The 22740-nt window shown below is 40.3% G+C and overlaps 1 protein-coding gene across 6 annotated transcripts in view; it reads left to right on the top strand.

Annotated features, from left to right (window-relative positions):
- Window positions 1–2966: 2966 nt before the first annotated feature.
- The window catches only part of LOC113022133 (plasma membrane calcium-transporting ATPase 1-like), a 127701-nt gene continuing 107927 nt past the window's right edge, over window positions 2967–22740 (top strand). For 2 of the 6 annotated variants that reach the window (XM_026167213.1, XM_026167211.1), the window contains exon 1: window positions 2967–3659. The gene's annotated coding sequence lies outside the window, so the exon portion shown is untranslated. The other 4 variants (XM_026167210.1, XM_026167208.1, XM_026167212.1 and 1 more) reach the window with 3 other exon arrangements.

Genomic DNA, 22740 nt, shown 5'->3' with positions numbered 1-22740 from the left:
GCCCTAGCATGAGTAGTGGTCAGAAGAAAGCAAAAAATATATATTGTGGACCAGTGTTGGTCAAGTTACTTGAAAAAAGTAATTAGTTACTAAAGTTTTTCCTTTATTGAAAAAAATTAATCCCGTTACTTTACTGATTACTTATTTTCAAAAGTAATTAGTTACTTTTCAAAAACATGATACACAACCTGAATACATAAAAAAGCAATAGACCTTTCAGGCCGATTCTATTTTTTATGCATAATCCATCATATAAAATTGAATCAAATGGAAAGCCTTTTTCTAAAAATTGTTTTATTAGTTTTAATATTATAATTTTTTTTAACGTCATTGTCATGAGACACTCTCACTGTTACACCCCGGCCTAGGCAACCGGGGTGCAACGCAGGAAAATAAAAATAAGGAAAATAAAAATAATCCCAAAACGAGATTTAAAGCAAAATACCACATTTATTTACATCACCAAACACCAGACGTCAAACTATTTACAACGGGGGGGGGGAGATCGCGACCTTGACATACAGAAACACAGGGCTTAAATACATAGAAGGAGCAATTAGGGAATGGACCACAGGAGGGAAACACAGCTGGGGCAAATTAGACCTGACGAGACAAGGAAACGTAAACTGAACACACTAAAATAACACAGACTTTCAAAGTAAAACAGGAAACACATGACAGTCACGCAAAAGCAACACACCGACAACACCAAAACGTAACATTTCCCCCCACCCAAAAATCAAACATGTAACCCCAAGTGAAATGTTTGATCAAAAGCGGATGAAGGCTGGTGGAGGCTGGAGCGGTCCCACTGACCCTCCAGCAGACGACGAAGGCTGGAGCGGTCCCTCGGACCCTCCAGCGAAGGCAGACGAAGGCTGGAGCGGTCCCACGGACCCTCCAGCGAAGACAAACGAAGGCTGAAGCGAAGGCAGACGAAGCTGATGGAGGCTGGAGCGGTCCCACTGACCCTCCAGCAAACGACGAAGGCTGGAGCGGTCCCTCGGACCCTCCAGCGAAGGCGGATGAAGGCTGGAGCGGTCCCACGGACCCTCCAGCGACGACAAAGGCTGGGGCGGTCCCACGGACCCTCCCCCCGGCGAAGGCGGATGAAAGCAGACGAAGCTGATGGAGGCTGGAGCGGTCCCACTGACCCTCCAGCAAACGACGAAGGCTGGAGCGGTCCCACGGACCCTCCAGCGAAGGCGGATGAAGGCTGGAGCGGTCCCTCGGACGCTCCAGCGAAGGCAGACGAGCAGCCCACCAGCTGCACACACGGACACGCAGCCCACCAGCTGCACACACGGACACGCAGCCCACCAGCTGCAGAAGGCTGGAGCGGTCCCTCGGATCCTCCAGCGAAGACAGACGGAGGCTGAAGCGGTCCTCGGACCCTCCAGCGAAGACAGAAGGCCGAAGCTGTCCCTCCTTCGGACCCTCCAGCGATCCCGGACCTCTCGCACCCCAACTGTTACCGGGCCCGAAACGAGAGGCGACTGTAGGAAGACTCTGTGCAGCGTATGATTCTCGCTTCGGGTGCGAGGGGTCCCAGGTTCAGATCCCGGACGAGCCCCCATATGTTACACCCCGGCCTAGGCAACCGGGGTGCAACGCAGGAAAATAAAAATAAGGAAAATAAAAATAATCCCAAAACGAGATTTAAAGCAAAATACCACATTTATTTACATCACCAAACACCAGACGTCAAACTATTTACAACGGGGGGGGGGAGATCGCGACCTTGACATACAGAAACACAGGGCTTAAATACATAGAAGGAGCAATTAGGGAATGGACAATATGCTTTTTGTGACATTTTTGTTTGGTGGTGTGCCGTGTGATTTTTCTAACGTGAAATAGCTCCAAAAGGTTGGGAAACACTGATTGAGAGTGACAGGATGGACAGGATAAAGACTAGCTGTGGAAGATAGCCAGAGATTAATAATAAATAATGATTAAATGCAATGTGGAAAAGGTGATTGAAGAAGAAACACTTAAATAAGTTTTTAAATATTTCCATAAATGGTAAATGGCAAATACTATTCAATGCCTAACTAAAGAAAATACAGAAAACATCCAGTTTAACATCACAGGAGGGCTGGAGCCTCTCCCAGCTGTCACTGAGGAAGAGGCTGGATACACTCTGGACAGGCTGCCAGTCAGTTGGTAGGCATAATGGGTAAATGATAAATTTTATCAGATTATATCAATCACTTTTATAATTTTATATTAAAAAAATATGATTTTCATCTTTGAATTGTACTTTACCTTTAAAACACTTTTTAAAGTAAAAAGATTACAATTTTATTAATTAATAATAAGATCTCAGATTTAATCTAGAATTTTCAAAAAAGAAAAAAAAGTTTTACATTACAACTGGTGTTTTCCATTAATTTCCCCCCAACCTTTGTGACAAAATAAGCGAATACAAAAAAAGAGGTAAAGGGGGGTAATTCATGAAGAAACTTAAAAATATTCTGAGTTTATCCTGAAACTTTAGCCTTGAATTATTTTGGAATTGATATGATGGCTTCAAATGCACACCAGTATAGTGATTATTTAATATGACTTTTGTTGTGGATTTTGCCTCAAACTATACTTCTTCTAAAAAAAGGGGGAAAAAAATCATATTTTGGCTTTATTATTTTTTGATTCAAATTATTACTGTTTAGTAACAATTTTTTATTTTTATTTATATATTTATTTATTTTTTACCAAAATAGACTTTTTGGTAAAAATTTGACTTTTTCTTGAATCAGGGCAGGGTTTTCTGAAAACGTGAAGTAACTATGGCTTTAGTCTTTAAAAAGCTTTATCTCAAAATTAGTCTGACAACAGTTTTTCTAAACGTACTATCTCTAAACGATTTGTTTGGCTGAAAAGAGACTCCATACATCGCTCCGGGATAGATCCAGATCTGGATTTTTTTTCTCCCCCCCCTTGAGTTTCCAGACTGCATCTGTGGCCCGGGGCTGTTCTCGAGAGCAGGGCTCTGTTTCTGCCTTGTTACCTAATTAATTCATAGATCCACCTTAAAAACAGGGCAATCCCGGTCTGGTCCCTCCCCCCTGCTCGCCACCACAAGCTCACCTCCTTCTCTTTCAGTTTCCCAGCTTGGCAGGAAAAGATCTGATCCGGACTTTTGGTGTTTCCTCTGGTCTGGTTGAGTGTGCCGGACCCCACCTCCAGTTCCACCCACCGCTAAGCAACACAAACACACCACCAGTCCTCATTTTCTGGATCTGCTCTTTGTTAACAGAGCCTTTTCCCTCCTCTGCTTTTATTCCAGGAGAGGGAGAGAGTGAGTGAGCGAGAGAAAAAGAGAGGGAGAGAGGGTGAGTTTATCTTCTCCTTTTAAAGGATTCGTTTCTGACTGAATCTGGATCTGGTTTGTTTTCCTTGCTCGGGGCTGCCGCCACCACTGCAGGAACAGAGCTGGTGCCCCTACTGATGTATTTAAAAACGGTTTAAACGTCAGGAACGGTTCAAGGTTTTATCCACCAACCACCACCCGGCCTGTCAGTCATTTTTTTCGCCACTGCAGTTTTCAAGTTGGAGCTCTGCTGGGAAATGGACAAACCCCTCTAAACTAAAGACGCTTCCCAACCGTTCCGACTCAGCCACAGGACGTGATTTGGACGAAGATCCACGGAGTGGAGGTAACGTCTAATCTCAGTGTTTTTTTGCTGCTTAATTAAACTTAACTCACCACGAGTCTGTACAATCTTTCAATTCACTTGTGGCTGAAAGCCAAGAAAGGCTCGCTTAGTCTGTCGGAGACCGTGAAAGTGACATTTTGCTGTGTTTTAAGGGGTCTGTCGTGCCCCCCCCCCAAGTTGTCCGCACTGCTCAGCATCCGGGTAACGTTCATAACTGCCGTTTCTTTACCTTGACACCCAATTATTAGCAACTACAGGGAGATTTTTGGGATTTTCCACAGGTGTGAACGCACAATTATCCCAGTCCGACGCACTTTAATACGCATCTTGGCGTATTTTCCTCCCTAATAGCAACAGTGTCTCTCAGAAACCCCGAGTTACGGTTTCTGTCTCTTTCACCTCGCCAAACGTCCCGGCTGTTAGCTAGGTTACAGCCCCGATACGTGCCGTTCCCTCCCTGCAGTCAACGCAGTCGGGTCTTCATTCATAATGCGGACTTTAAAATCCAACTTAAAACGCTTTTCGACAAACTAAAATACCCATAAAGCATACACTGTGATATTGTGCAATAGTTTCTAATCAGACACCTGTAAAATTTACAGACGATGACTCACTTTTGGTGAAAAAAACAACTTTTGAACTGGATACGCACTGCTAGTTAGTTTGCCGCCTGCCAAAGTAAGGAGCCTGCTGGTAAAAGTTGTTATTTTATTCTGAATATTACATTTTTACGTGTCATTGGGGTATGCCGAATTGAAGGGTTGTTTCTAAAAGGTCTGTAAATTGTTATTAATGGCTACAAAATTGCGTTTTCACAAACCCAACAAGGAGATGTAGATCAAAAAGAGCAGATTCTTAATGGCGCTCTGGTGCCAGGTCTCCCCGGGCGACAGCGAGGCACGTATCTGCTGGTGCATTGGCTGCGAGGCAGGAATCAGACCGCCCGCGGATGTCTCCGGGCGCCTGGAAACAATTTGTTAACAGTCTCTGGCTTGAGTGTGTTGCTTTCCGAGTGATATTTCCAGTGGTAACCGGAAAAGGCGCCTTTTACCATCAGAAAAAACACAGGACCTGTGGTAAGTTGGTTAAAAACAGCTCTCTGAGCAGCGAGCGTTGGTTGCTGCGGTTGTTTGTCCCTGTTGTGATATTAATTGTGTATATTTCTGTATCACTGTGGTGTCCTCACACTGTTGACACGAATGTGGCGCCTTCAGGATGAGCTTGTTAAGCTTGTTGGAGTGGTTCCCCCATATTTAGCACTCGCACTGTAAATACTACTTCTGCGTTTTCAAGGCTGCCGGTATTGAACAAGGGTGGAAAAATCGTTACCGACTGCGCTTTATTTTAATTAAGGAAGGACCATCCTTACGTCATCGGCTTATTTGGGCGGATGAGGAGGAGGAGCAGCAGCAGTTCTGCTTCTTTTTCCTCTCTTCTCATTTCATCCATCTCCACCTTCTCCTCCTCCTCCCCTCTGTAGCTGGGTGTGTCCTGCCTTATTGCGTTAGAAAGGAGGGGGGATCCCGCATCTTGGCTCATGAGGTGACTCCTCCTCAGCTTGTGACCTCCAAAAGAGGGCATTGCTCCTTCTGATTTCTGCTGCTGCAAATTATCGGAACATAGAGGGTTTTTGCAAAATGAAATTAGTAGAAAGGGAAACTTTGAAGACTCTTTGCTGAAAAGGGTTGAATTATAAGTATGACAGCAATGACTTTGCTGTTTGCTTGATTCTAAAGGGAAAATGGCTAGTTTTTTGTATTCCACCGAAGTCTGTACAGTTTATCTAGGTTTGGAATGAAATCTGACTATGTGGCTTCCAACCATTATGATAACACCAAGCAAACATTTCAAATTTGAATAACCGTTGTCTCTCAATTCTGGTTAAAGATTTTAACTAGTCCTCCATTCACAAGCACAGCAGGTAGCACTGCCTATTTGGTTTGGCATATTTTGACACCAGATGCTCTTCCTGGCAACCTTGAAAGGTTTTGTGTCTCCCCCCTAGGGCTAGAGAAGGGATCATTTTCTTGTCAGGCAAATGCATTGAGCCACTTTTTTAAGGTCTCGCTTTTGTTTAAACAAGGTTTTGAAAATGACAGTTGAACAAGGGTCGTCTGTTGGACGTACCTCCTTATCACCTAGATGTTCTGGTTGGACTTTCTAACAAATTAAGTCTCTGATAAGGAACTGTTGTATATTATCCTTTTATTTATGGACTACAACAACATAACAAATTAAAAAAAAAAAAATACTATGAGGGAAACTCAAACTCCTGACCTTTTGACACTGCCAAACTGCCTACTGGCTGTCTTTTCTAGTCAACATCTAGCCTTGGATCAAGCATGGCTCCAAAATAAAGGTTGTGCCAATGTTGGAGACAAACATTTACTGTCTGCTAGGCTTAGTCAAAGGAGCTTGCAAAGAAAGGCGTCTGGACTTCTTTAAATTACTTGAAGACGTTTCACCTCTCATCTGAGAAGCTTCTTCAGTTCTAAGGTCAAATGGTGGAGAGTCCCAGATATATACCTAGTGGGAGTAACCCCCCACAGAGGGACAATAGGACCCCCTAATGATCCTCTAATCGCCTGAGCCAAGGTGTGAAACTGGGTGTGGGTCCCAATCAGCCGGAGTTTCGGGTGAGTTCATTGTGAAACCTGGCCCCACCTTATCATGCGAATTCCTGAGATCAGATGACCCAGGATGTGAGTGGGCGTTAAGGCGTCTGGGAAGGGATCTCAAAACTGGATTATAGATGGAAGAGAGTTGGTGTCGTAAACCACCGCCTCTGTTCAAAGATGGTCGCTCACAGTGGACATAGATGGCTTCTTTCACTCCTCTTTCAAACCATCTGTCCTCTCTGTCCAAAATGTGAACATTGGCATCCTAGAAAGAGTGTCCTTTATCCTTAAGATGCAGATGGACTGCTGAGTCTTGTCCTGTGGAGGTGGCTCTTCTGTGTTGTGCCATGCGCTTGTGAAGTGGCTGTTTGGTCTCTCCAATGTAGAGGTCTGAGCATTCCTTGCTGCACTGTACCGCATACACCACATTGTTAAGTCTGTGTTTTGGCGTTTTGTCTTTCGGGTGAACCAGTTTTTGTCTGAGCGTGTTGCTGGGTCTGAAATGCACCGGGATGTCATGCTTGGAGAAAACTCTCCTGTGTTTTTCTGATACACCGGCTACATAGGGGATGACAATGTTGTTGCGTCTGTCCTTCTTATCCTCCCTCGCTGGTGTCTGGTCTTCTTTTCTGTGCCTCTTTGCTGACTTTAAGAACGCCCATTTAGGATAGAAGCATGTTTTGAGGGCTTCCTTTACATGTGTGTGTTCCTTCTCTCTGGCTGATTGGGACCCACACCCAGTTTCACACCTTGGCTCAGGCGATTAGAGGATCATCAGGGGGTCCTTTTGTCCCTCTGTGGGGGGTTACTCCCACTAGGTTTATATCTGGGACTCTCCACCATTTGACCTTAGAACTGAAGAAGCTTCTCGGATGAGAGGGGAAACGTCTTCAAGTAATTTAAAGAAGTCCAGACGCCTTTCTTTGCAAGCTCCTTTGACTACGATGACCTGGATGACTGAGAACCTTCACAGACATATCTGCTAGGCTTACTTTTTCTTGCCTGGGTGTCTTTGTTAGACGTTACAGCAAAGTAAAGTTTATGTTAAACCACTGTTTTATGTTGGTGTCTTGGTTGATATGTGGTTCCAGAATGAAAGTTGAAGACAAAATTTTGCCATCTCTTGCGTGTTATCTTATCAACATCATCTGGACACCCCTGTTGGAAACCCAGCAAACATGGTCAAAAAGCTAAGCTGGTGGTAAACTGGTGATTCTAAATTGTTTGTAGGTGTTAAATGAATGGTAGCATGAATAGTTGTCTGTCTCTGTGTCAGCCTGGAGGCAGGGTCCAGGAAGTACCCATTAGGGCTGAACGATATATCGCATTTGCGATAATATCGCGACATGATCAAGTGCAATTTTCTAACCGCAAAGGCTGCGATTATACTGCGATTATAAGGCTGTCCAAATTACTACCATATCCCAGAATTCATAGCGCGGCCCAGCCAAACTCCAGTTTCCAGCAATGGCGGCCGCTACTAAGTTTTAAAATTACTCATACTAATCTTTCTGGGTCACAAAATAAACTTTTAACATATTTTCAGGCGAGAAAGTAGTTGTGTAAACATCAAATATCTGCTCGGTTTATCAAGATATCCCATATTTGCAAAAGTGCTTCGACGTTTTCAGAGGCGTCTGCTACCCACCAGCTCGACAGCTAGCCGGGAGCTCGAGGATTACTGATGCGGCCGAGAACGGCACAACTCCCGGCACATCATTTTCAGATCACCGCGGAGTTTCGCTGCTCGGGTTAAACGTAATATATAAGTCACTTAGACAACCTAAAAATGTTATTGTTGGGCTTTTTTCAGTGTTTTGTTTGTTCGTGAGTAAATCGGTTTGGCTGAGATTAAAGTTATTAGATTAGATAAAATAAAACTTTATTAATCCCCTGGGTGGGTTCCTCCTTGGTTTTCACACAGCTGACTAAACGTCAAACAGAAAACTTATTAAACAGAAGTATGAGACAGTCGAGAATTTACACCAGTGTCTGGTTATATTTTAGATAGCAAGAAGCAGACGGCCGAGTTTATTAAACTCCACCGAGACAGCGGTGACGCTAATCAGAAGGCTAGACCGTCCAATTTCACGCCTTTAAACTTTAAAGGCGTGTTTGTGTGTGTGTTTATACAATTGCTATTATGTTTGCACTTTATGTGTAATGTTACTGACTGCAGAGATCAGGAAGATGTGTGTATTTTTTATTTATTAGTTTTATTTATTTAATATTATTTTTTAATTGAATGACTGTCTAGTAGTTCACAGATGTCGAAAAACTGAGTGTGGTAAAGCCACTGATTTTTTTTTATGTATATTTCTGCAATCTGCACATTGTACTGACTTTCATTTTAATGTTTACACCAGGGTTCCTTGTCAGCACTTTATGCTCAGATGTTTGTAAGCTAAAAATAAACTATTGTGTATGTTCAAATATACTGTTGTGATTGAAGAAGTTAAATAAAAATGTCAGTCATCAATTCATGCATCACCTCATGTCATCATAACAGAGGTCTGTCTTCCAGGAAAGAACAGTTTAAAATTAATGTAATATAGTATTGGCCATACTATATGATGTATTGCTTGTCTTTGTTTAATAATACAGAAGACAAAGACCTTAAAAAATAATCGCATATCGCATCGCAATCGCAATATTGGGGCAAAAAATCGCAATTAGATTATTTTCCATAATCGTTCAGCCCTAGTACCCATCTTCTTGCCTTTCTTGTGATGGACTCTAGCCCTCCCCGCAACCCTGAATTGGATAAGCAGAAGAAAATGGATGAATGGTCAAGAGAGAGGTCAAGAGTTTGAGTCGGATTTATGGCGTGTTTTCAAGACTAGACATCAAGAAAAGATGGACAGCCAATGGTTATTCAATGTCAAAATGTTTTGGGAAGTCGATGAAAGAATTGTTTTATATTAATCTTAATTGAGTAGAAGAAAATGTGACAGAAAACGTTATAATTCAAGATGAGCATAAGAATGCCAGGAAAAACTCCTAAGGACACCCCTGTGTTCACATCATAGGGTCTATAAGGACCCCTTCAATTCACCATACAACAGATGAGACAGGATTCACGCCTAGTTATACATAAGTGGCTTAAAAGTAATGATGATATTTTTAAAAATGGCCATCTGGTAATACTACTCTATATCTATGGAGTAGATGTTATGCGGGTACCTTTTTACAGTCATTTGGTAATCAAATTAGTTGCAAGTCAGTGAATTAGTTGACTAACTAACAAAACATGTTCATTGAATGTCTTCACTGGATAGATTAATGCTATTTCCATGTATAACAATGGTCGTATTAGACCATCTCGTACAGTTTACAGGATTATTTAGATTTCTCATTAAGTGGTTCAAATGAAGTGGTCCTGCCACACCTATGTTGGTGCATCTTGATGTTATTTGTTGCTAAACCTTAACAGCAGCATCACTGATTTTTGCCGCTGAAGGTTAACGCTGTATTTTTGGATAAATAAATTATGAGGTTAAATGGGCGCTGTTTCAGGCAAGGTGGCCTACATCTGATCGAACTAGAACTGAAAAGATTAGTTGATTGATCGCTTATATCACTCTAAACTGCTTTGGGTGTCAAGCTGCAGGCTAGACAAATCACCCCAGGCTGTGATTAAACTGTGATGGACATTTTCACTGTTTTCTCACATTATCTATACTCATCAGTTAATTGGGAAACAAATGAACCTCGTTTTCATAATTTTACGATAATTTTAGAAATGTGTCAGGTATGTGAGAGACAGGCAACCTGTTCTGGTAAGTCCAGTGGCAGTTTTATGTGTAAATTGGACTGTTGCCTTTATTGTAGTGGCAGATTGGTTGTAAAGCACTTGGCTGAAACTGTTCTGACTATGATTTCAGTATCTGATGATACTGACGTGTCATGGATTTACTTTAGTGCTTCCCACACACAGATCTTACCTGCAGGACTGGCCAAGAAAATAAAATGATCTGTCTTCACTTTTTGTACCTGAAGATTGCACCGTTAGGCTGACCATCACTCAATCCACATAACACCAAACTCCCTCTCTTCTCCTGGGAATTGGGACCCACAAGAAGGCAAACCTATGGTGCAGGAACAGTTATTTATAGTGGAAAAGTTTTTAATGACCAAAAACTCTGCTCAAGAAAAGAGATTTCTATTGAATTAGCTGATGCAGCATCTCACCCCAGTCAAAAGGTTTTTACATTTTATCCTTTTTCTTTAGTACATTACATTATTTCATTATCAGCATACATCAGATACGACTTGCTGGGTTTTTCCTGCGTATAAAGTATTTTGTCCTTCCGCCACAGAAAACTCTGAGATACAGAAAAATCCAACATGGTGATGTTTTTGAGGCAGAATTAAAATCCATTTCTTGGCATCTTTGAAACCCTTTTCCTCATGTTTTTTCTGTTTTACAAACTAAGTGTCATCTTAGTAATGTCACAGCTGTTCAGGCTTTTGCTAAGTTCATGTAAAATAAAGGCATTCGTCTAATTTTTATTTCAGCTACAGTTGTGGCTTGCAGTGACTATTAAAACAAGATAATCTATATAAAACAAATTAAGATATAATTAAAATCCAATTTTAAAAGAAGAAGTAGAAAAAATATGTACAGTTTTTTCAAAGTCTTAGAATAATTATTTTTAAATAACCATCATCTCAATAATTACCAGAGTAATTATTAGGGGTGCAACGATACTCGTATCGATATTGAACCGATCGATACAGTGCTTTCGGTTCGGTACACATATTTATCAAACAATACAACATTTTTTATTTATTTTATCAACTTTTCTTCTGACGATGTTGTCTGTGTTGAGCGCTCAGTGGATCTGCGTTCGACTACTCCGCCTAGGCTGCACTGTCGAGTGCAGATCCACTGAGCGCAGTGCAAGCTAGCAAGACAGAAGCTAAGCTCGTTGCAACATGGCAACTACCTCAACGCTACCCGAAATTGAACCTCCCCCACTCTCATTCAGATCTGGCGTTTGGAACTATCTTGGTTTTCATGTGAAGCATGACCCTGATGGTAAGCGCGTCATGGACAAAAGTAAAACAGTATGTCGGATGTGCCACGCAATGCTCAATTTGTGAGAACTAGTGCGGTAGCGCAGTTAGCTTGTTAACGTGTTGACGCCGTCCAGCCCCAAGCACGGGGCGATCCGCGGTAACTTGTTAACGGAGATTTGCCGTGTTGTGGCGTTAATGTCATTTTAACGAGATTAACGCTGACAGCACTAGTGGGAACACAACGAATATGATAGCCCATTTACTCCGACATCATACTAGTGCAAAGACAAGTGGAAGCAGACAAAACCAACAAGCACACATGCTACAAACTTTACCCGAGTCATTTAGACAGCCGTTAGCACGTGATTCTCCTTATGGGGACCTGATATGTTTATATGCTGCTGAGAATATAGCCCAGAAGAAGCGTATAGTATAGCTTTTATTTTGGAAAGAGCCATTTCTCTGTAATAAACTCGCTTTTGTATTGTTGTATCGTTGCACCCCTAGTAATTATGATTGTTTTTCTTCTCCCTTAATGGAGCAGGCCTCATACTGCGCTGCTATTTATTTGGTGATGCATTTTAAGAGCAGATCACATTCAAAATTAGGATCTTTGTTGCCCAGCCTTATTTAAATAATCTCCTGAATAGATTTCTTGGTTATAACGGTGTATTACAGAGCCATGTAATGGGTGCTACTGCAGCAGGGGGTGTATATCTCTTGCCTTTCTGTAACAGACAGGTGGAGCCAGTTGTGCTCTAAAGCAATACAAAGTAGCTATATTACATGCAGTTGAAGTGATGTTAATAAAAATGTCTAAAAATAAAGTACGTTGTAAATTCCAGCTCTCATGCTGATCATTATTATCTCACCAACCTCGACCTCGTCCCCACTGAAGACACACGGTCACGCCTACCTGCAGACAGTCGAGTGTTCTGTATCTGTCTCAAGCTGCTGCCGTCGTCCTGATGACCACAAGAGACGACGTATGCTGACTCAGTGCGTCTGTCATTTGAACGGCCTGCATGAGGCTCTAGCTCCTTTAGCCTAAGAAGAATTAACCAAGGCTGTGGTCAAAGTCCAAAAAGTAACCCCGTGTCTTTGTCTAATCACTTTTCCTTGACCTTGATGCCGTTTTCCATCAATGCGAGAGAGAATTTAAGGACTTGGGAAATGGGAACCACAATGCACAAAAGATTCATAAGATTTAGCTTCAGAATACACAGGATTTACAGGTGGGTTTAACATGGCTGAAGGTGAAGGTTCAAAACACATCCTAGCTTATACAAAAACACACTAATATTTATTGAACAACACCATCAACATAACATTGACAACGCTGTTTACGGATTGTTCGCAGGCATATTCTTTGCTAAAAGTGGTAATAAAAAAAGCAGTATAGGTATTCAAAGAATTTAACCAGCTTTTTTTATGGCCACGCAGATGCTTTCCGGTCGTGTCAGTCAGTTAAAAGCATGTTATAGATTCCATGTCTGTGAGTCTGCTTGGCTCTGGTTGAGTCAGAGGGATATGAATTTCATAATCAGGCCTGATTTAAACTTCTGCAGTGATTTACTTGTAGAGCCTAAAATGTAACCGATTTAAGTGGCCGCCGTTGCTGTCAACATTTCTCGTGCGAGGTGCATTGTGTTAATTACCGTGTGGTTGTGTCCCTATGTTTTATGTGGGGTACCAGCTGATAGAAACAAATAAAATGCTGCAATGCTGGTATATTCCCTTGTATCCATTTTGATAGTTTCAGCAATCTCCCTCCATGAATTTAGATTTTTTTTTTTTAAATTATTACTCCTTATATTTAAATTGATGAAGGGTATTCTTAAAATGAAAAACTGCAGTGTAAGAGTAGCTGGATATATACAGGCTGTGAGTTGTGAGCTGTGTCGACGCCACAGTTTGCGGTTACAACTTAGCTAGATTCCCCACTGAAGCATAAATGTCCAGTCAGATGGCAACTCAGAAGCGGAGACTTCACATTACAATGTAGCAACTAGTCAGACTTCTAAGAAGTATAACAGCACTGCCTACTCATCCGTGTCTGCAGCAGAGTGTAATTGCTCCTTCCATAACAGTTCTTAAGAAGACTATTTAACAGCACCACATGCAGCACATAGCTGGTATCTTTGTTGTGAAAAATTAAATTGTTATTAACATTAATAGTTCAGGGGCAGGCTGAAGGTTTCATCATTCAATTAATGTTTGTTTTAGGTTGGATATTGAATATCAGACAGTAAATGTAAAGAGGTGTGACTCGTATAGTGGCCGGATATATATTTATATTAATTTTAACCAATGTCCGTTCTGTATGGAAGAGCGGCTCTAGCATGTGTTTTTATTTTTGTTCCATTTGGTAGATTGCTGTAAATCAGCGCTTCTCCACCAAGTGGACGGAAAAGAGGAGCTGGTGCTTCATTCTGCGTCTGTGTAGTTGTTGAAGTACCAAGTAAAACTGCCATACATGTTGTTGTGTGGTACATGCTGTCTCACTGTGTGTATTCAGCTCTGCTTTCAAAATGGTGACTCGATAAAAAGCCCTCGCCCTAAGATTCTACATGTACTGTTTTTACTTATTAAATTGCAGCACTGCATAGGAAGCGTCTGTTTGTTGCAGTCTCATCTGATTCTGTTTTCAGTCTGTAGACACTGGCTTAGCAGCCATTTTTGCAGTAAAAGTGAAAAACAATTGTGGCTCTTACTTCACTTAAATGCAAGCTGTTCCTTGGCTGCTGTGGGCATTAAAACAAGAGGCGTGACGCAGATGTACATCGAGACATTCGTGCTGGTTTTTATCCATATGCCTTTTTCGTTGCAAGTGTTGACATCTCAGGCTGACCTGCTACACTGACAATGAGACTGCAAACAAGTGTGTTGTTGTGATCTCACTGAGTCAGACCTTCAGACCCCAGATGGAGTCTAAACCATCTGGGACTTGATTTACAGATCGATGTGATCTGAGTCACCCCGAGGCAAAACCGCTTCCTCCCTTACTGCCGAACTTTGAACCGCTGGGTGTTCATTCTTCTGTATGTTAAAGTTGCTGTTTGTGCTGAAAATACTTTTTAAAAATGTATTGCCTTTTTTATTACATTTTCTTAGCGGAGCTCCGCTTCCTTTCAGCTTCCTTTCAAGTATTAAAATAATACAAATATATATCTCATCTCATCTTTTGACTCGGTTTGGAAATTATTTGAACAAACTAACTCTTTTATTGCTTTCAGGTTGTTTTTATCTTGGAGCTTTTATTTTCTTGTCTGACATTTTATAGTGTTTAGACTTTTTATTGTAAAATGTAATTTCAGCTTTTTACCATTGACACTGGTACGAAGTTTGTGATGATCTGTTCTTCAAAAGAAAGGCTCTTTTATGGGTAAAATCCATTATCGTGTGTGTGTGTGTGTGTGTGTTTTATATAATGACAATTGGTTGATTCCAAAACAACTATCAATCTAAAGACATCAACTCTGGGATATTATCATTGTCATTTTTCTCATTTTTGATACAGGAAATCATTCTGTCACATTAAAGTACTTTACTGCACATAAATTAAGAAAATGCAATAATTTACATATTGCTGTTTTGCTGTTACAAGGAGACATATAAAGGCATCAGTCTATTGTTAAAAAAAAAAAAAAAAAAAAGTATAGCAACATCTTCAAAGGTGGACATGTTTATACTGTCACTGTCATGACACCATCCACCTCACAACCTGTGGAGATTCATGCTCATGTAGCAGTCGGTATCATCCATGCCTGTTGCATCCAAAAACACCATCCATTACACTTGTATGGACGTGGTTTTAAGATTTAGTGAAATGTGGAAACCCCTCTGCAGGCGGAGTCCCTGCCTGTAAGACAGACCCTGCAGCGCTCACTTTGTCTCTTATGTAAGTTCACATCAAAAATTAATGAATGCAGTGCAGCTTTGAGAAGCTCAGGCCTATATTTAAGATATGCATGCTCTCTGCTCTGCAGAGCCTCAGTGATTGTGGTTATAATAGAGCCATTGGCCTTTATCATTTTTTCATATCCCTGCTGGCAAAAAAAAGAGGTCATCCCACTGTAATAAAGAACTGCTGAACTATGACTGCATGCTATCCATTTTATTCAATTGTAAAATATTTAAGCAGGAAATCCTCACTCAGGCAGCAGTACCCATGAGCTGCAGATACAAAATACGCCACGAATTGGAGGTTAACAAACTGAAATTATGAATAACATGAGAGCTGAAGCCCTTGAAAAGGGCTCAAATGTTCTTTTTTTGTTTCTAGTGTGTCTCACAAAGGGAGTCTTTGTGGTTGACTTGCATGCTCATGGTTGGGGTTAGTGTAATATTTGCATTAGCTCACATTTTTATTTGAAATTGAATCAAATAACAAGATACACTCAAATGTACCAAAAAGTGCATTTCATCTCATGAACTCTTGAGGCTGGTTCCAAAAGTGATTCAATCCCCATAGACTCCTGTGTTTCCCAGCTTTGAAAAGAACATGTTGATGAATTCATTAAACTGAATTTCAACACCAAGTTTATTAGGGTTGCCACGATTAGTCGACTAGTCACGATTACGTCGACTATCAAAATCGTCGATCACAAATTTAATAGTCGACGCCTCATTTAAAGCCTTGTGAGATCCTGAAAGACAGGAATAAGTAGTAGGATTTCAGAGTGTAATAACGGACTGAAAAAGAAGATGGCAGCACTGACTGCACAAGGATGCCAGCTGCCGTTAAACCCCGAAGAAGAAGAAGCAACTCCGGTATCGTAGCTGTGTCCAAATTCAGGAACCGCATCCTTCGGAGGCAGCATTTGAAGCCTGTCCAAATTCGAAGACTTCTGCAAATGCAGCCGACAAACGCATCCTACTTTTCCCCTGATTTGAAGGATGGGTCGGGCGTATGACCAAACCTATCCCAGAATTCATTGCACAGCTCAGCCAATTCCTGTTTCCAACAATGGCGGTAGCTACTTAGTTTTAATATTACTTTTATTACTCTTTCTAGGTCACAAAATAAACTTTTAACATGTTTTCAGGAAATAATGTAGCTGTGTAAAGTTCAAATATCTGTTCGGTTCGGTCACATATTTGTAAAAGTGCTGCGACGTATTCGGAGACATATGTTAGGATAGCTAGCCGGGGTTCAAGGCTCATTAGAGCCGGTGAGAACAGTGGACTCTCGGTAAGTCGTTTTCAAACCCCCTGCGGTCTTTCGCTACTCATGTTAAACATGATATATATATAAGTCACTTAGATAACTTAAAAATGTTATTGTTTGGCTTTTTCAGTCTTTTATTTGTTCCTAAGTAAATCTGTTTGGCTGAGATCAAAGTTCGTTTTCACACAGCTGAATAAACGTCAAACAGAAAACTGATTAAACAGAAGTGTGAGATAGTAGAGAATTTACTCCAGTGTCCTGTTATATTTTAGATAGCAAGGAGCAGACGGCTGAGTTTATTAAACTCCACTGAGACAATCTGCAAAATTCATTAAAAGTTTAAACTATCATTTTTGGTTTATTTTTCGTTAGCACATACCTTAAACACTTCAAGCTGTAAGCTAATGATAGTTATATAAGCGCAGACGCATGCTGATGCAATAAACTACGTTTTACATCCAGTGGATGCATGATCTGATTAGTCAACTAATTGCAAAAATAATCGGTGACTAGTCGACTATCAAAATTAATTGTTTGCCTCACCCTAATATTTATGGTGTAGGTGGCTTTTGAGTAATTTTAATGAAAACCTCTGATGATCCAAGAAGTTAGTGCTCTATGTTTATTGCAATATTTTATCAGTCTGCTATTTAGCACTAATTAACAAGTATGTGTCTGCACATTGTATCCATATGGTTTATGGATACAGCTTGTAAACCACGTCTTCTATTTTTAGCTGATAATTTTTGCACTCAAACCTTTTTTTCCAAATTTGGTCACTTTTGGCTCCAAAAACAAAATAGTGGTGCCCAAAACTAACATTGGGGAATGCACTTTGAAAAGTGCACTAACCAGTGAGCTACATGCGTTTTTGTTTTTTTTTTTGTTTTTTTTCTTTTAATCATTTAAATGTTTTCTGATCTGCTCCAAGATATACTGGACAAGCTCATTTCAAGGTCTGCAGGTTGCGTGAGCATTATTATTTATTTATTTTTTTTACTTTCTAAAAATAATATCAAATGGATTAGAAAACATTTGGTTTCTTTAAGAAAAAACTGTTTGAATTCTGGAGGCACTGAAATACAAAGTTGAGATCCACTGCAAGTAATTTAATGGCGAAAACCCCCCAAAAAGTAGGCTAAATAAAATGTACGTTATGCAGAATCTATCATGAGCCTCACATTGGTGATAATTTGGTCTTTGTTTCAATCCAACTCACTTGCACCAGCAGCATGTGCAAGACATGGAAATATCAGACCTGTTCTTGTATGTTCAAGTGCAGGTAACCATAGCAACAGTACTGAAGCTTAAGGCTTCTTAGCGTTAGACTGGTGAAACTAGTCCAGTGGTAGAGATGACGGATTAAAGTGACTACAAACACTCTTCAAAGCATGAAGGAGGATTCAGCACAGTCGACCTTTGTTCCTCTGATCAGCGAACATGACAGAAGACGCAATAATGGACTCACAGTTGTCCAGAGAGAGCAAAAGCATGCAGCATTTTTCTTCTGAGGGCCAGACTGAATTGGATATAATAAATGAAGCGCCACACATTAAATGACTAAACAGACACATGAACACATACAGTCCTGAAATATGTTAAAATCCCCACGTTTTTGCAGACATAACAAAAACGTGGGGATTTTACACCTGGTAAAAAAAAATCAAGAATTTTCAGTAAGAAACCTTTTTCAGTGTCTACAATTCATATCGATGCTTAATGTGTTTAAGGATAATTTTATTCATAATTATGATTTAATTAAAATTAATTTTTTAGCCTCTGTTTTAAATTTTGTAGGTAACTCAGATTTTCAATACGTTGCAGTACCACCACAGGCATCACTGAGCTTAGCGTATGTTTACTATTTAATAACTCTTTTTTTGGGGGCGGGGAGATACAATGTCTTCCACATGCTATATTACTAGTCAGCCAAATATATTTTTCATTTAATTTTTTTTTTTTAACATCCATGATCAGTTTACTATTGGACAATCCCTTCTGTTATATTGAATGTTCATTCACTAGCTAGCTAGCTCCCATCTTGTGTTTACCCGTAGAGTTATCAGGTCACAGCTGTGGTGGTACCAAGACTCTCATCCCATGGTTCAACAGACTCTAGCTCCCAATATCTTGGACTGCAGTCCTTGTTTTTTCTTGGATATCGATTGTGACCAACTAACAAGGGTCATTCTTACCTGAACCTGCAGCATGCAGAGAACTGGTTGGCTATACAGAGGTCACCGAGGGCAGGAATTACAGCTGCAAACTGGAGTTCAAGGCATTAGAGTTTGCCTGCCAGATGAAACGTTGCAAAAAGACAGCTGATACCTGTTATTTATTATCACAAAGTATTGTATTTATTAATGTGTTTTGAAGGCTTGGGTGTACCTGCTTTTGCATGCTCCCTGCCCCAAGCTAAAACTTTTTACATTTTTTTTTATTTTGGGGACGTGTTAAATTCTCCCTTCAGGATGTCAGGGGGCCGGCATCTGGTCCACAGACCATATTTTGGCCATGTGTGAGTCTAGTATTGGATGGGAGTCTGCCTCCACCTCACTGCAGTGGGTTCACTGTCCACCTGCTTTATAGAAATATCCACACAGATGACATGGAGGCGTCAGCAGGATTGATGATTGTAACTGGACCGTCTGAGAGTGTCCTCCTGACACACACTTACATAACGCCTGCGTGTGGATGTGTGAGTGTGTGTGCTGCTTGGCAGGTGTTTAGTGGGTGGAGATGTGGGTGTTTGTGCATTTATGATAGACAGGAAGGTTTGAGCAGCAGGAGGAAAATTCAGAAACAGCATTTTTGTCAACACTCTTGAAATGAGCTCAACCAAAGAGTCAGTCTCAGTAGTTGGCAGAGTTCCTGAGATGTGATGAGCATTGCTATTTTATCAAATCTGCTCATCCAATGTAATTATGCTCAGCTTTCATCACTTTAAAGTAACTAAAGTTATGAGTCAAATATTGAATTCGGATCGGTAATCACCTTTGTTTGTGCGTTACAGTTTATATTAGTGCCATAATAAACATCGGCAGCCTGTAGCCTGAACCAGAAAATTAGATGAGCAGGAGATGATATGAAGTGTTGATTAAATATGAATCAGATTCAAATAATGGAGGTCCTGATTCACACTGTGAAGCTGATAAGAAATTTATATTATACCCTTAGAAGTTAAACTGGGTGGTTCTCCTGATATTTATCTGATACGAAACAGCGCTCAGTGTCAGAGTCATGTTTCTGTTTGGCTGTAGAGACCGTTTTCACTGGACAACAACCAAAACTGTAATTTTAGCTGTTATGGAATCAACATTAATTATCTGCTGCTTGTTGAAGCTGCTGCTTTTGATGTTTGTCATGTTAATCAACAACCTCAGCGAGGGTCACAGCAGCTAAAATTAAGATGCCGCTACCTGCTGTGCATGCTTTTATTTTCTAATGCTTTAGTAATAAAAACATAATGATTGGTGATAAAAGGTTCATTTAAAGTCTGGAGTCAGAGCTGTTAGCTGCTAACAAATGCAGGATATATTTCACTAAACTCTTTTATGTGATGAACTTCCGGCAGCCTGGATAGTTAGAGGTTTTCATGGACAGTATGTGAGTAGAAGACTACTAATCGAGGCCATGATCGCTCCTCCAGTGACCTGGATTTTATTTTTCCTACATCATCCCTCACTGTGCATAATGCACAAAAACTCAAAGTTAAACTAACACTTAGACTGTCAATAATCTGTTTGTTAACCATTAATAATTTGCTTTGCTGCAGACGTGAGTGAGGGAACGTTTTCAATTTGAGTTGGGGATGATCATAGTGACTAATTAACAAGTTGAGTTTTTTTTTTCTTTTTTAAGAAAAAAGTAAGAAAGAAGCAAAACTAGAAATTTAGCTGCATCTCAATTTTTTTTTCTTGACATGCTCCATGCAGTAGATTTTTTTTTTTTTTTTTTAGAATTAAATAACAGCTCCATCTGTGCACAATCTGAGGTGACAAATTAAATTCAAGATAAAAATAAAGGACTTTGTGTCTTTGGAGGTAAACTGTTGATTATCAGCCTAATTAAAAGTTACAAAAGGCACTGCATTTTCTGTATTATAAGCAGCAAAGATTCCCACCAACATCGAGCTTTGTCCTGGTTTCCAAGTCCTAGTGCACACAAAACAGCTGTAATCACACCAACATACAGCAGAATGAGACGTGGTTTAGAAGCAACATCGAAGAAGAAGTTGCAGTATAAATAAGGATTTCTTTTGCTGACTCATTCAGTCTGTCCCTTACTCCTGAAAGACTGGGGATTGTACTGTGGGTTTATGGCAAAAATATTTGTAGGCAGTCAGTCTAATTATTTCCAATCTACATTATGTGGCGACAATGATTAGATTCAATCTGGGTAATAAATAATTTTAATTGTCTGCCACCAGCTTTTACCTTTCTCTGCTGTTTGCCGCACCGGTGATCCATTTGAATTCCAATTCCTTTTCATTGTTCGTTATTTATTCATTATTCTGACAGTGCTCATGGTTTGAGTTTGCTTTTTATCATGTTTTGTAAGCTGAAATTCAGAAAGCAGTACATACTCGTATTTTTTCTGGCTCTGGGACATGAAAATGTTGTCCTTCCACCCACAAAGGCTGTGATTGGCTATTTGTTTTTCCATCCATGGAAACGCTTATCGATTAGCACAAAAAGAGACCTGTTGGAAGCACTGAAAAAAAAAATCAGATATGTGGACAATGACTCAGTGGTTCAGATCAGGCTGCCGTTTGGCATATGTAGCTACGATAATGCTGGCCCACATGTAGCTGTTTGACATTGACGTACTGTACACGTGTGTACTAAATGTTTGTCTGTCTCACAGGATATATACAATTTTAAAAAGAAATCTTAGCAAATCTAATGCACATTTATCTGTCTTGGTGCTCTCAGTTTAACATTTCTCACCTCACAAAGGTGAAGCTGCCGCTAAGACACACTCAGGCGTGTGTGTGTGTGTGTGTGTGTGTGTGTGTGTGTGTGTGTGTGTGTGTGTGTGTGTGTGTGTGTGTGAATCCTGATGAAGCCATTGTTGCAGAGAGGTGTTGAAGCTTGTTGTGAATGTGATGAGCTGCAGTGAGCCAGGCTGTGTGAGTCTGTGTGACTGTATTAGCATAGATGGATAAGTGTGAGTGTGTTTTATTTTTTTTGCTCTGTGGGTTGTTACAGTTGATGTCAGGTGATGCTGGATAACTATGCTGTTGCTATGAGGATAAGTTATATTCACAACAGTTAGTTCATTTAGTAGAAAATTATACACCAACTATTTGAATTATGCTCTTTTTTTTCTTCTTTTTTTTAAATTTTCAATCAGAAATGGCAAAAATGTTTCTGTTTTAAAATGTGAGAATTTGCTGCTTTTCCATGTCTACCTTAGAGCAACTTGAATATTTCAGATTTTGGACTGTTGTTGAGACAGAAAATGAAATTTTGCTGGCGCTGCTTTGTGCTCTAGAGAATTCCGGTTGCCAGTTCTCAGTTTTGTAATCTTTTGTAGACGAGACACTTGTTGCAAAAATAATCAGCAAATTAATTGATGATAAGAGCAATCTGAGACCTCCGTTAAGAATGAAAATTCCCTTAACAGAAGGAATCAAGATCCAGAAGGATATTTGGATCAAGACTAGTTTTGGATATTTTTCTTGAAAATCAAGACAATTGTTCCAATATCCTGAGGTGATATATAGTTTTGAACCTGTCTCACAATGGTAAAAAATAAAGGAAAACCGAATAACCCTAAAAAACAAACAAACAACAGAAGGCAGCACTATATTAATGAATCTAAACATGAATGACTATAATGAATCTGTGCCTTTCATGACTTTTGACTAATGTAACTTTGCTAACAAAAAGACAAGCACAATAGTCACCTAACCCTAGTTGCAAATATAAATACACTTTCATATACGTTTTCTGGATATCACAGAGATTTTATAGATCTAAAATAGAGATTAAAATGGAGCTTATTTGCTGTAAATGACCTTCTTCAGTCCTATTGCTCCTAATTCAGAGAACTCAGACAGCTGTAAAAGCTGCTCGTGCATCCTCTTCCTGTGTGCTCACTATTTAAAAAAGGTTAAACCATCATCGACTCTGGCAGAGTGATAAGAAAGGCCGACTCTCCAGCTGGAGTGGCTACAGTCCTGTTTACACCGGTTCCAATAGAGGCAGGTACAAGAGCCACTCCCTTCCCGAAAGCTCCATAACGCTCACCTTTAGATGTTGTATAT

Source organism: Astatotilapia calliptera, chromosome 5, assembly GCF_900246225.1.
Source record: "Astatotilapia calliptera chromosome 5, fAstCal1.2, whole genome shotgun sequence".
In the NCBI taxonomy this organism is placed as follows: Eukaryota; Metazoa; Chordata; class Actinopteri; order Cichliformes; family Cichlidae; genus Astatotilapia; species Astatotilapia calliptera.
Note: the sequence above shows the minus strand (reverse complement) of the source record. Positions and strands in the feature narration are given on the sequence as shown.